Source organism: Lissotriton vulgaris, chromosome 6 (genome assembly GCF_964263255.1).
Source record: "Lissotriton vulgaris chromosome 6, aLisVul1.2, whole genome shotgun sequence".
NCBI classification, from domain to species: Eukaryota; Metazoa; Chordata; class Amphibia; order Caudata; family Salamandridae; genus Lissotriton; species Lissotriton vulgaris.
In genome coordinates this window covers 1,658,461,698-1,658,474,584 of record NC_141694.1, presented here as the reverse complement: position 1 = coordinate 1,658,474,584, position 12,887 = coordinate 1,658,461,698, and the positions used below count along the sequence as shown (strand labels likewise).

The 12,887-nt window shown below is 47.3% G+C and overlaps 1 protein-coding gene across 3 annotated transcripts in view; it reads left to right on the top strand.

The window, feature by feature from the left end:
• UBR2 (ubiquitin protein ligase E3 component n-recognin 2) overlaps positions 1–12,887 on the top strand; it is a 1,804,160-nt gene that overhangs the window by 112,348 nt on the left and 1,678,925 nt on the right. The gene's annotated exons all lie outside the window — the stretch shown is intronic.

Sequence of the window (12,887 nt, the reverse complement as noted above, 5' to 3'; positions counted from 1 at the left end):
AGTTGCGTTTCTTGAAGCATGAGGATACCTACGTGGAGACGCTGCGTGTACCTTGGGACCGCAGTGCGTTTGTGCCGGTCCAAGAGGCCATTGACATTCCATGACATGTGGAGAGACGCCATATGGGAAGTGTTAGCGCCGGGACGCCCCTTGGCTGGGGCTGCTGTGGCGCTCTACAAATGTTTTAAATAAAATAGAATAGAAATGATAGGCGTTTCCTGGTCTAGGCAAAGGGTGCAGCTTTGGGCATACAAACGTGCTTGGGAGCCCGCGGTGGTGTGTGCGTTCGCTTGCTACGGGGGCACACCCGTCCCTCCCACTGGTAACATGTCGTTCCGTGGTAGCTGAAACAAAAACCAACAAAGAGTAAAACATCATACATGGACAACACTCCCAAACCCCTCCCCCCCCCCCCCCCCCCCCCCCTGCCTTTACCCCTGCCCTCCATCGTACACTTCAGGAACAGAAGCATCTGTCGTCCCCCAATAAAGAACACCCAGTACATGGGGCGAACAGCCAAACTAAAACGTCTGGGAATGAACAACATGGGGTGAACAGCCAAACTAACACGTCTGGGAATGAACGTCTGAGAATGGGAAGGCGTGGAGGACCCCTCCTCGTGAAAGAATGCATGTTTACAAAGACCATCGGGAAGTTAGAAACAGATCTGAGACAGAGCACCATCTCCGGCCGCGGAGCAAGGCCCGGCGGACAGAGGCCGGCTCAAGCAGGGTCCTTCAAAAGCATCGCGCTACAGGGGAAGTCTGTGTCCAGGAGGTCAATCGCGGAGGGCCGGTACGCAGCACCTCCGCCGTCCAGCCGGCCAGATGAACCAAAGCACCTCCCAATCGACGCTCCCTCCTTGACCTGGGGAGGCTGTTGTGTGTGACCCGGCGGGGAGTCTGAGCGGGCCCGCCTCCGGTCACGGCGCCTGCGGCATCGATTACGTGGAGGCTGAGGAGCAGAGGGAGCGCAACGGTCAAACCCGCTCCCCGCTTTCCCCCCGCGTAGGACAAAACTCTCGGCCCGCAGAGGTTGCTCTTCTGTCGCCCAAGTCCAAGCTTCCGCCGGGCTGTCGAAGAACAGTGTCTTGTTCGCAAACACCACTCGCAAGCGAGCCGGGAAGAGGAGCCGATACCGAATGTTAAGTGCCCTCAACTTTTGCTTGATCTCTCCGAAGGAGCGACGCTGGCCCTGAACCTCACGGGTGTACTCTGGGAAGATCATAATGGCGCAGTTTTGTGGAGGAGCCATTGCTGCTTGCTGGTTTCAGACAGGATTATGTGTCGGTCCTTGAAGCTAAGAACCCGCATTATGATCGGGTGGGAGGGAGCACCCGGCATTGGTCTGGGGGCCAGGAACGGTGAGCCCGCTCGATTGCAAACCACAGGACCCCTCGGGGACCCATGACCTCAGCCATCTCTCCAGAAAGTCCACTGTACGACCCTGTACCGCTCCCTCCGGAAAGCCCACCAGGCGGAGGTTGTTGCGTCTGGACCTGTTTTCCGCATCCTCCGCCTGGCGTTGCAACTCCTGAGTATGAGACTGAAGTCGGGCCACCTGCCCCTTAAGTTGCTGCACTTCATCTTCCACGGAGGGAAATCCTGGACTTTTTGCAAAGGTGCTGCCTGATGAGTCATATCCACTCTCACTTCTGCAGTTTTGCCCTCCACCGAGGTCTGGGATGTGTGGATGGCCGAGAGGATAGTGGCCAGTTAGGCGGACGGGGGAGCCTCCTGCCCAGCAATTCCCCTTGTAGCCCCCCCTCCGGGGTGGTGAAGCGGTCCTTTTTTGTCTGGGTGGTGGGGACCTTCGTTGATCTATCCGATCTACCCATGTTCGATCCCCGGGGAGAGACGGGTTCTCAAGGGCTGCCCAGCCGGACCCCACTCTGGACCACACACAAGGTCCGCGGGGGATGGTAGTGGGCCCAGGACTGATATGGCAGATGACCACGGGAGCACAGGCCCGGAGAGGAAAGGTCCAGCCGAGTCAGTTCACCTCATTCGCAGGTTGCAAGAGGAGCGCCGGGAGTGGGGGAGAGGGAGAGGAGACTGGGTGGAGGGAAAAAAGCCATGCCAACCAGGGCCCCACGCACCTGCCTGGCGCCCCACCACCCACCGAATCCTACACCCAAACCCAGATGCCTCGGCACCCCTACTCCTTAACTCCAGTCCAAGGAGCAGGAGCTCGTCACTCGCTGTAGAACTCCCACCGACCTCCAGCGGGGCCCGCAGCAGCGGCACAGGCCCCAGGTTCAACAGGGGCAGTCAGGAGTCTGGAAGCGTGCAGGCTTCCCCCTGTGGACTCTGTAGGCTCTCCACTTATAGAGATGTTGCCTGGGCCCAGGGGGCGGCGAGGGGGGGAGCCCCGCTCCCAGCAGGCCACCCAGAGGCACCGGTAATGTCCCTCCCCGTGGGAGACCACAGTCCCGAAGGAATCCCACAGCGGGCAGAGGCCCACGACGCCGGAAAAGTCCGTCCAGCCCCGGGAAGGGGGGCAACGACAGAGCACCGCCTCAGCAGCTATTTCTTCCTCGTTATTTAAGGGGAGCAAGAGCCTGTGCGAATAGTCTTTTAATACTCCACTAATAGGTGCCCATCAGAGGCGGGGAGCGGAGGGAGGCGCCACTCCGGGAATCTGTGAGCTCAATTGTGCTGGGTGAGGCTTGAGGTTTCAAGTCATAGATCTGAGGCGCCCTGGGTCCCGGCGGTCAGCAGAGCCGAAGCGTCTCGGGTCGGGTGGTTGTAGGACTTACACGACCTGTGTCAGCAACCATCCATACAGGGCCACAGTAGGGGATAGGTGGGGTGTTTGCTGGCCTCAATCAGCAGATCTCCAACGGGGCGCAGGGGCCAGGGGGCAGGGAAGAGAAGAGTCCAGGAAAGCCTGCCCCCCCTAGACCACCCTACACCCTGCAAGGCTTAATTTAGGGCCTCAGCTCACCTTGGGTGCGATCCAGCTGAGAGCAGTTGCAGCAGATTTTGGTACTAGGCAGGCCCAGACTGGCAGAGGTCCCTCCGCAGTCCACCTGTTTCTGCCGTTCCACCGCCACCGGAGGGTGGGGGGGGGGGGGGGGGGGAGGGAAGTGAGACACATGGCCTCTCAGCACCGAGTTCTCCGGGAGACTGCAGGTCCCAGGTGGCGAGCAGGTGTAGGGGGGAGTCCAAACCGTTTCACTCACCGGCACCGCAACCTGGAGGACGTCGATGGGAACTTCCCACCCGCCCAGCCCCCAGAGGGGGCGGGGGCGGTGGGCAGGGGGAAGGGAGAAGTCTCTTCACCTCAATCTGGTCCCGCCGGTAGTCATCAATGCCTTTACTCCAGTCCAGACACTTCCATTTAACGTGGTGATCGGGCCGTTACAGCGCTGCTCCGGGTGCTTTAGCAGTCAGGCTCTCTGGTTGCGATCGCAGCCGCAGAAGCCCAGGACCCGGCTCACGGTCCGGTCGAAGTCCCGTTCGTGGCAGCTCCGCAGGCGCCCCGGCAGGGGTACAGGGCTAGCAGGTGCTGTGGCAGGGCAGACGATGCAATGAGGGCTCCCCGATCTCTCCAGAAGTCTCCTGAGGCGTGGGTCAAGCAGCCTTTTTGTGGAGGCCTCTGCGCCGGGCTCCTAGCAGAAACCGCTTCGGAGCACATTGAACAAGCGTTTTCTCAAGTCTATGGAGCTCGTTGCTGTTGCGGTGAGCTGTTATCCACTGTTGAGAGTGATAGTGTATATCCGATGGGCTGAGTGACTTAGAGCGGATGACGGAGGGGTCTTTGAGTGCGACTGTCATCTTGACGCTCCAAGCCACGCCCCTAGATTTCATTATTATTAATAGCCCTGATGAAATTCTTATGGAAAGAAACACGTTGGCTGCTGTCCAAACTCTGGTTGTTGTGAAGAATAAAATAAACTTTATGGACTTATTTTAATGATTTTGACTTCTTCTCTGGTGCCCCCTTTACTCAGAAATGTTCACATTTATCAAGCAATTCATGTCATTCTAAGGGTGTGGCATCGAAGCCTCCACCCAGTCCTTTTCTTCCAGAGTGCCACATCTCCCTCCCATAGCTCTCTCAATTCTGTGATGGAGTCAGGGATTATGTTCAATAGTGATCTGTATCTCTTTGAGATCCCTTACTTTATCAAGGGGGACATTGTAACATGGTCCTCTATAGGATTGTGGTCTGAGCAGCCTGTAGGTTGTAACAGTGTTGCTAAAGGTCATGGTTTTGGTAAATGGAGAATAGTGCAGGACCTTTGAAAAATAAATAAAATAGTGATTCCATGTTGTCCAGTGGCGCATATGCAGCGTGTTGTTCTTCATTCCTCTGCATGAGGATAGTAAGTATCATTTTACATTTCAGTGCCAAAATAAAGTTCTTGTTTGGTGTCAAATCCCACAGGGATACACTGAAAATTCTTAAATATTTTGTCAAATCCTAAAAAAAAACTTGGAAAGATAAGTAGGCCAGTCCTAGTCAAAAATATACATGGCCTATTGGTGCCATCTAAGACGAAAGACAATTGTAAACTTTGATAATAAAGCACTTTTAAATTATTCCCCTTACAAAGATGCAGTACTGTTAAAAGAAAGTGATTTATCTTGGCCATCACATTGAGAAAAGGACAAGGAAAGTCAAAAATATGTGTTTCTGCAGTTCTAAACATCTGTCTTTCAACCACCCAGATGGAGCAGAGGATGCTCCTCGGAATTGTTGGCTATTGTTGTCGGTGGATTTCAAACTTTTCCTTAATTGCTTAGTCTTTAGTAAGGCTGACCCACAAGGATATCAGAGATCTGGTACCACTCGAAGACAAATGTTTAGAGTCCTTCTGAGTTTTTAGGGAAAAATTATTAAATGCTTCTTCCCTTGGAATGCCTGATTACAGTTTGAAGTTTTATCCTTCTGTCATGTGAGAGGCGGTTTGCTCTGTCTATCCTTACTCAATAATATGGTGGAGTCATGAGACAAATAGCCTACCTGTCAGCTGTGTTGGATCCAGTAGCTGTAGGTCTTCTGGTTGTCTGAAAGTGTTGCAGCTGTTAGCATTGCAATTAACCCCTTCGACGCGAATGACAAAGCCAGCTCGTCATGGGCGTTACCTGCGCTACGCGGATGACGAGCTGGCTTTGTCACTTTACCCGTGATTTTCAAAATTCAGCGCACATCGGGAAAACCCGCTAGCGCGCATGCGGTTAAGCAAAGTGAAGGAATTGTGTTGAGACATATGCTAATTGTATTTGTTCCACAATCATTTGAGATTTTACTGACCCGTAGCCAGACTTAGCACATGGCAAACAGTTGTCTGACCACACATGAACAAGTCCTAGTGTCAGTTGAGAACATTTCTATCAAAACATGTAATGTTCTGAATCCTGCAATGTTGCTTCCTGTTTCAGATTGCAAAGAAGACAAAGGCAGGAGTGATAGTGATGATAATAATGATGCTGATGATGAGTCCGAGCATGACTGCATTAATTTCACAGAGTTAAGTGCCAAGACTAGGACATTAGAGAAGTTGCTCTTAAAATGGCTGGTCTGATTTTCTTTGTAGATGGTTCCTGTTTGAGAGACCATTGTGGAGCACTGAATGCTGGGTATGCAGTATGGTTAGTATTCTGAAATTCTTGAAACATATCTGCCTGTGCTAACATCAGCACAATTGGCAGAGTTGATTACACTAACAAGAGCTTTTTGTCTTGCAGAAGGTTTGAATGTGACAGTCTATACAGACAGCCAGTATGGTTTTGGAGTGGTCCATGATTTTGTGGTCACAGGGATTTTATAACATCCTCTGGAAATCCCATCAGAAACACTTCCATTGCCTGAATTTGTTAGAAGCAATATAATTACAAAATGAAATTACAGTGGTTAATTGTAGTACCTGTAAGCCTGTAAAAGACCCGGTGACGCTTGGAAATAAATATGTAGATCTGATAGCAAGATACTGTGCGAAACAGTGTCTTGCGGCTTGCCGTCTACTCATCTGCTGACCTGCACCTTCCCATAGCCAGAATGTCGCTCAGTCCGCTAGAAGTGCGACGTACCTCCATCTTCTGACATACTAAGTAAACAGAATACCCACCCCCATCCCAACAATCCCAACCCCACTTAATGACCAACAAACCACCTCCCTCCACCCCCCCTGACCCCCTCTTTCCCCTCAACTCCCTTCCCTCCTCCCGTTTCCCTCCCCGTGTGGTCCATGGTCACCCTCTCACTCATATCCCAACGGCCTCCACCAACTTAACGGGTGGGCCCATCTTCCTTCCTCTCTAGGTCAGTGTCTGTCAGCCTCAACAATCTAAGATACCTCGGGCAAGTTACCTCCACAAACTCAGATGACAGGAGGGCTAGAAATGGTTTCCAAACCTCAGCATATCTGGCCCCTTCTCCTGCTTTGTACAGTGAGAGCCTTTCCATACCCAGGACCATCCACAGGCGGTGGAGCCAACCCTGTTGCGTAGGAGGCTGCGTAGATCTCCAGTGCGCCAGGATATTCTGTATCCCTGACCCCAGTGCGATGGCTATCAGGCGACCCCTCCGCGATCTTAATGGATAGGCCATACTGTGCACTTTAGAAAAAAGCTGTGAGATCGAATGAACAAATTACAATTCAACAGACAGAACAAAATGAATCATGTGAGATTTCTGTTGAAAATGCATGAGATCGAATGAACAAATTACAATTCAACAGACAGAACAAAATGAATCATGTGAGATTTCTGTTGAAAATGCAGAGAATGTAAATTGTTTCCTATTGCATCCAGTACAGACTTCCCTGATTACATTTGAGGGATCTCCAGGGGCCACTGGATGAAAAAAGCTGTGTGGATCACTCCTATATCTTACCTGATTCCATGTTGAATAGCATGGCCAGATATCTACATAATCAGCCAATCTGGAGGCATGCCATGACTAGGACTTATAATAAGTTCTAGATAAATTCTAAATTCAGAAGTGTTGCTGAGGATTTGTATCAGAGGTGCCTCATTTGTCAAAGAAATAATCAGGAAAATAGGATTGTTGTGCTTATGAATCATATTGGCAAATCAGGGGGCCCATATATGACATTTAGAGCTGATTTCATAGAGATGCCAGTTTGCAGTGATCTAAGTACATTCTTGTGATTGTCTGTTCATTCTCTAAATTGGTTGAGGCCTATTCCTCTCAGATACCGGATAGCATGACAGTTGCCAAGCTTTTGATAAAGGAGTCAATAACCCGCATTGACCTGCTGACTTCTTTTGAAACGGATCATACCTCTCATTTAAAAATAAAATGTTGAAATGAATCTGTACAGCTCTCCAGATTGATCAAATGTTCCATTATGGATGTCATCCTCAATCATCTGGTGTGGTGGACAATCAAAAACAAGCAGGCCAAGGTGTGTGCATCTACCAGTCTAAAGAAGCCAGATGGTTTACCTTGTGTCCTGATTAGTATTAGAAATACCCTAATAACACTTGTCTCTCACCTCATGAAGTGCTTATGGGCAGAGCAATGAAACTGGCCTACAATCCTTCAGCTACATTTGTTTCAATTACTGATGACATCATACTAGATTACTGCAACGGTCTAATTGATATGGTGAAGTCTGTTTTTCATCCAGTGAATTTGCAACCGCATCGATGAAAGCAACCCGGTGCCATTCCCTGACTTGCGTCCAGGGGAGGGGGTTCTTAAAACACATGTCAGAAGAAAATGCTTGGCAGCATGGTGGAAAGGGCGATTTTATATGATATTTGTAACTAATACAGTTGTGATGTGTTCTGGAGTCTTGCACTGGATTCATGCTTCTCACACAAGATGCATGATAGCGGTGGATAAAGAAGTGGTGACCACAACCACTGATTCAGAGTCAAGCTCAATTTAGCAGCGTGGATCCAGAGGAGGGTGTGGAAAAGCCTGATACTGGTGTAGGTAAAGTTGATGGTGAAAGTGAAGATCCTGGTGAGAATACCAGCATTAGTTTAATTTGAGGGTCAGAGTAAAGAGCTATTCAAAACTCCTGAGTGCCTGCAAAAAGTAGAAGTCTCCAAGCTGACCAGTGAAGAGCTCCAGTTGAAAATTCGAGTCTCAGGAGCTCCCAGAAGCATATCTGACCAGTGAAAAGGCTCCCGTTGAAAATTCGAGCTTCAGGAGCTCCCAGAAGGAGAAAGCAGATCGCATTGAGTTTAGTTGCTGATTCACATCAAGGCACACGTTTATCAGTAAGTGGAGAAGAATCATCAGTAGTCCTAATTGAAGCTACAAGAGTTGCCAGTGGTAGTGAAGAGAACTTGCAAAGGAAAGCACTGGCAAAATAAAAGATCAGACAATCTAAGAAGAACCTGAAGTAATTGAAATTGACTTGGAGAGCAGTGAACGTGAGTTGCCAGTTGCAAAAAGACCAGCAAGAAAAATAATTTGTAACAAAGTACACTTCCCCTGGTCACATGTAGCATATGTGCCTGAAGAAGGAGAGACAGATACAGAGATTGGCAGTCCAATAAACTGTTGCCATTTCATTTTTGGAAATGAAGTAGGAGAAAAAAAAACACCTTGAACTCTTAAAGAAAAGTCTGACTGTGGTAAATCAGTTCTGAACTTTACAAAAGAATCCAGATACAGAAAATACTTTAGGAAAATGAACTTTATGAAGTGACCAAAAGAGTGAGAACATTTTTTATTTTTATATTGATTATTACGTTGAAAAACAGGAGAGATGTTTTTATTATTGTTTGAAAGAAAGAAGAATGTTTTTGCTGATTTGTGAAGTTCCACATTCCTTTTAGTCTTTGGTCTCAATCGAAATGGCATATATATAGTAAATGCTGCACGATAGCTGTCTTGATCTCCTTGGTAGTCACACTAATAGTTTTAGTCTTTGCACAAAGGGAAAGTTTGGTTACTGGATTTTATGACAATATCTATACTGAAATGTTGGCTGAATATGTGGACAAGTGGAGGTAAAGAAATGCTTGGTGTGCACTTTTCTCCCTTCTGCAGGCGAAGGCGTGCTCTACTTACAACTTCCAGTTTCTTATGGACTGGCCATGTGTTTGTTAGTATTTTTAAAAAACGTGAGTTTTTAATGGCAGATCTGTTGGCCATTAACGTTTTGCTAGGACATCTAGCTCTTACCGAAGATGCTAAAGATGGGGTGAAAAATGCTACATTTCTGAATACCGTTGCACATCCTAATCCTGTTAATAATACTAAAATAGAGTAAAGAAGAGCATGAGTGTGTTAGGGAATATAATGAAGGGAGATTGAAAATAGTGAGAGATTGGAAAGATGAGAAGAAGATAAAAGAGCAGATTATCACTGAGTAAGAATTTAGACTGTCGAAATGGCCTCCCGGTTTGTGAATGGAGCATGGGAGAAAGAGTGGTTGTGTATGGTGTGTTGTGAACCTACAGGGGTTAGAACAATAAAATATTTGGGTGATAGTGAGTTTGAAAGAAGTTATGATGTTCGTGGAGAATTCCTGGTTGTTGAAGGGATGTATTATGTGTTTGGCAAGAATGCTTACATCAACCTGCCTCGTAATTGGGTGGGTTCCTGCTATTTAGCTGTAGAATTGCCTAGAGTCGAACATGTAAGTGGGATGAATGATGAAACTGATTTAAAAAGAGTGAGCTATATTTTTGTTGGCAGATATTATTAGATATATTGGGAGTTATGATTCCATCTATAGGTGTCGATGTGAATGACAGGAAGGTTAGAAGGTTTTCTATGCTTGTGGACTGGCTTTCTTCTAATACTGCTGGTTTAACACACATGAATTCTGAACGAAAAGTGATGTGAGCAATGTTTATTCAATTCCACTTGGCACTAGATTTCCTTCTCATGCAGTGTTTGCAGGGTTTTGAAAGTTAAGGAGGGCTGTATCTTTGTATCAAATAACAGAGTTATTCATTCTATCTATGTTGAAAATATTACTAACCTTGCTAGTGATGTCCATGGTTTAGAGGAGCGTGGCTTGTGGAAAACAGTAGATTCCTGGGTTAGTGAGATAGAAAAAGTGTTTAGTAAGACTGGTGAATGGTTCAATAGTTTTGTTGGTGGTATGTTTTGGTTGTTTTTAACACCTGATTATTGTGTTGATTTGTGAAGTTGCTTTTCTTGTGCAAATTTTCTGAGTTGCTGGTTTTAAAACGTGGGCATGAGTAGAGAAGAAGATTGTAGAAGAGAAGGTGAGAAGAATTTGAGATGTAAGATGCCACAGATTGTGTTATGAATCAGGTAAAATGAATGAATCGCCCTGAAAGAAGCAAAACGTGATGCAGACTGTATTTAATATGTTTGATTAATTAGATTAATGGTTGGTTTTTAGTGATGAATAGTCAAGGGGGGGGGGAGAATTTAAGCATTTTTGTAAATTCACTTTTAACATGTGTTTTTACACTCTATTTCACATGTACACATTAACATAGTACTATTGTTTCATTTTTACCTGCAGTGCTCCGTCAAGCGGAGTCCTGTTTGTTCAATTCCATTGACAGTGTTTTGCTGTTCTCATAGAAATCTTCTTAGCCTAGTCACAAAATTGTAACTTTTTTTTTGTTTAAATTTCTTTTGAGAATTTTGCATTGCATTTTACATTGGCGTATAATTTGCTTTAATGTATAAGAGTAAAAAACAAAAGTAGACAGATTCAGTCCATATCCAACTTTGTATACAATATCCATCCTACCTTTTACCATCAAGTCCCATCGCGAGATGGCATAATTACTTGAATTCTGCTTCCCCAGTGAGCTAGTGTGTAGGAGAATGGACTAATCAGTGACCTATGACTGCATGTGTTGGTTTTGACAAGGGAGCAAATGAAGCAATAGTCCTCCACTCTATCACTACGCACTTCTGCTTTGTATACCCCTGCCTGACTTCCCAATACTTAAGAGTCTCTCCAAAAGCGGCAGATGAGTGAACATTTAACCATTAACTAGGGGAAAGATAGGGAATAGAGGGGAAGTCGGGGGGTCTTTGCTCTATAGTATGGTAATCCTCTATCACTTAGTTGGTTGTGTGTCTTGTGTGTGGTATCTGTCACATCAGTCGACCGGGGTGCACGACGTCCTATGTACAATATCTCCTGCACGCTAAGTCAGGGTCTTAGTCCAGGGAGATCAGAGTAGAAAGTCAGCCTTCCTCTCCTACCAACTATACCGTGCCGATGCTTTTCTGCATCACTGGGGACAGGGGTGGGGTTAGGGATTGAGATTGAGTTGCTTTGGGGGACCAGCTTGCGTAGCTTTCTGTGTGAATTGGAACATGAGTTGTGCCCACTCCATGGAGATGGGATGTTTACGGATCTCCTTCACTTCCTCATCCCTTATTGCTTCTTCTTCCGCTGCCCCCCATTTTTTAACTGCGCCCTTCCAGGCAGCTTCCGGGGACACTGCCTGCGCCCTCCAGTGCATGGCTATGCCCCTCTTCGACCAGGAGTATGGCCAGGGATGCACATCTGCCCTGCACCTTTTCTGTTTTCCGCCTGCGGAAGACCCACAGGGCACATGCCTCCCATGTGTCAATATTCGTGAGGTGCACCGTCGCCTCCAGCACCTGATGGACCCTCCCCCAAAATGATTGGATTATGGAACAGTCCCAGAACATGTGTTTGAAGTTCGCCTCGGGGGTTTGACATCTGAGGTAGGCGAAATGTGTATCTGGGAAAAATTGGTGAAGCCAATTCGGCGTTAAATATGCACGATGGAGGATATTGAATTGAATATTTTTAAATCGTGCATTTCTGGAGACCTTTTTGGGGTATTCTAAAGCCTTTTTCTACTCCTTGTCATTGAGTACTTTTCCTATCTCATCTTCCCATTTCTGACGTAGGGTATATAAGGGGGACGTGATCAGTTCCTTTATCGCTCTGTAATGCCATGTGACCAGGTGTCTGCCCACTCCCATGCGCAGGATTGTATGTAAAACCGGATGTGTCAGTGGTTCTCCCTCTGCGAGATCCCAACATTGACGGGCGCTGTCTACTAATCTCCTATGCACCAGGAATTGGCCTAGGGGGAGATCGTAATTTTCCATCATTTGGGCATAGAATTTCAGTTGCCCATCTTCGAACAGGGATTCCATTTCAGACACGTCGCATTCCATCCACACCAGGAGAGCTCCCGAGATATAATATTGCTCCTGGAGCGGGAAACCGATTAACAGGAGCAGCGGAGAATACAGAGGTCGACCCTTTGACAAGCGGAGTATGCGTATCATGCATTTGCTGGAGATTGATACCTGTAGGGGTATGTACCCGAAGGCTTAGTACCCAGCAACAACAGTGTCCAGATGGCCGGGAGCGGAACCCTACCTTCATTGATGTAAGTTTCCTCCGCATGCCTGTCTGCTGTCCAATAAGACAACCACTGAAGCTGCGCCGCCAGGAAATGGGCCTCAAAGGAGGGGGCCCCAAACCCCCCTGCGATGTGGGTAGGTAGAAGGTATGCAGGGCCACTCTATGCCTGCCGCCACCCCATATCAACGCGGTCAGTAGTGTTTCCAAATCGCGAAAAAAGGAGTGGGCAGTATCACAGGAAGATTAGTGAAGGAGTACAACATTCTAGGAACCATAATCATCTTCGCTAGGGCCACACATCCTATGGGGGGTCACAAAATTGTAACTTATGTCAAGTTCCTTCCACTAGCTCCCTGTACCTTATTCGTTCATAATAACTTGCTTTTGTGCTTGTATCAACATTTTCCCCCCATCATCTACGAATAACATTAGCATAGAGTGGGCAGAACGAATATTCATCAAGTGGAATAGTGCTTAGGTGCAAAGGCAATAAGATGTTTAATAAAATATTTCAGGGTTGCCCTACGCACACAATATAATATGTAGTGCACCCCTAGCACAGTAACTTACAATTGAATTGTTCCTGGACAGATGTAGCTGAGCT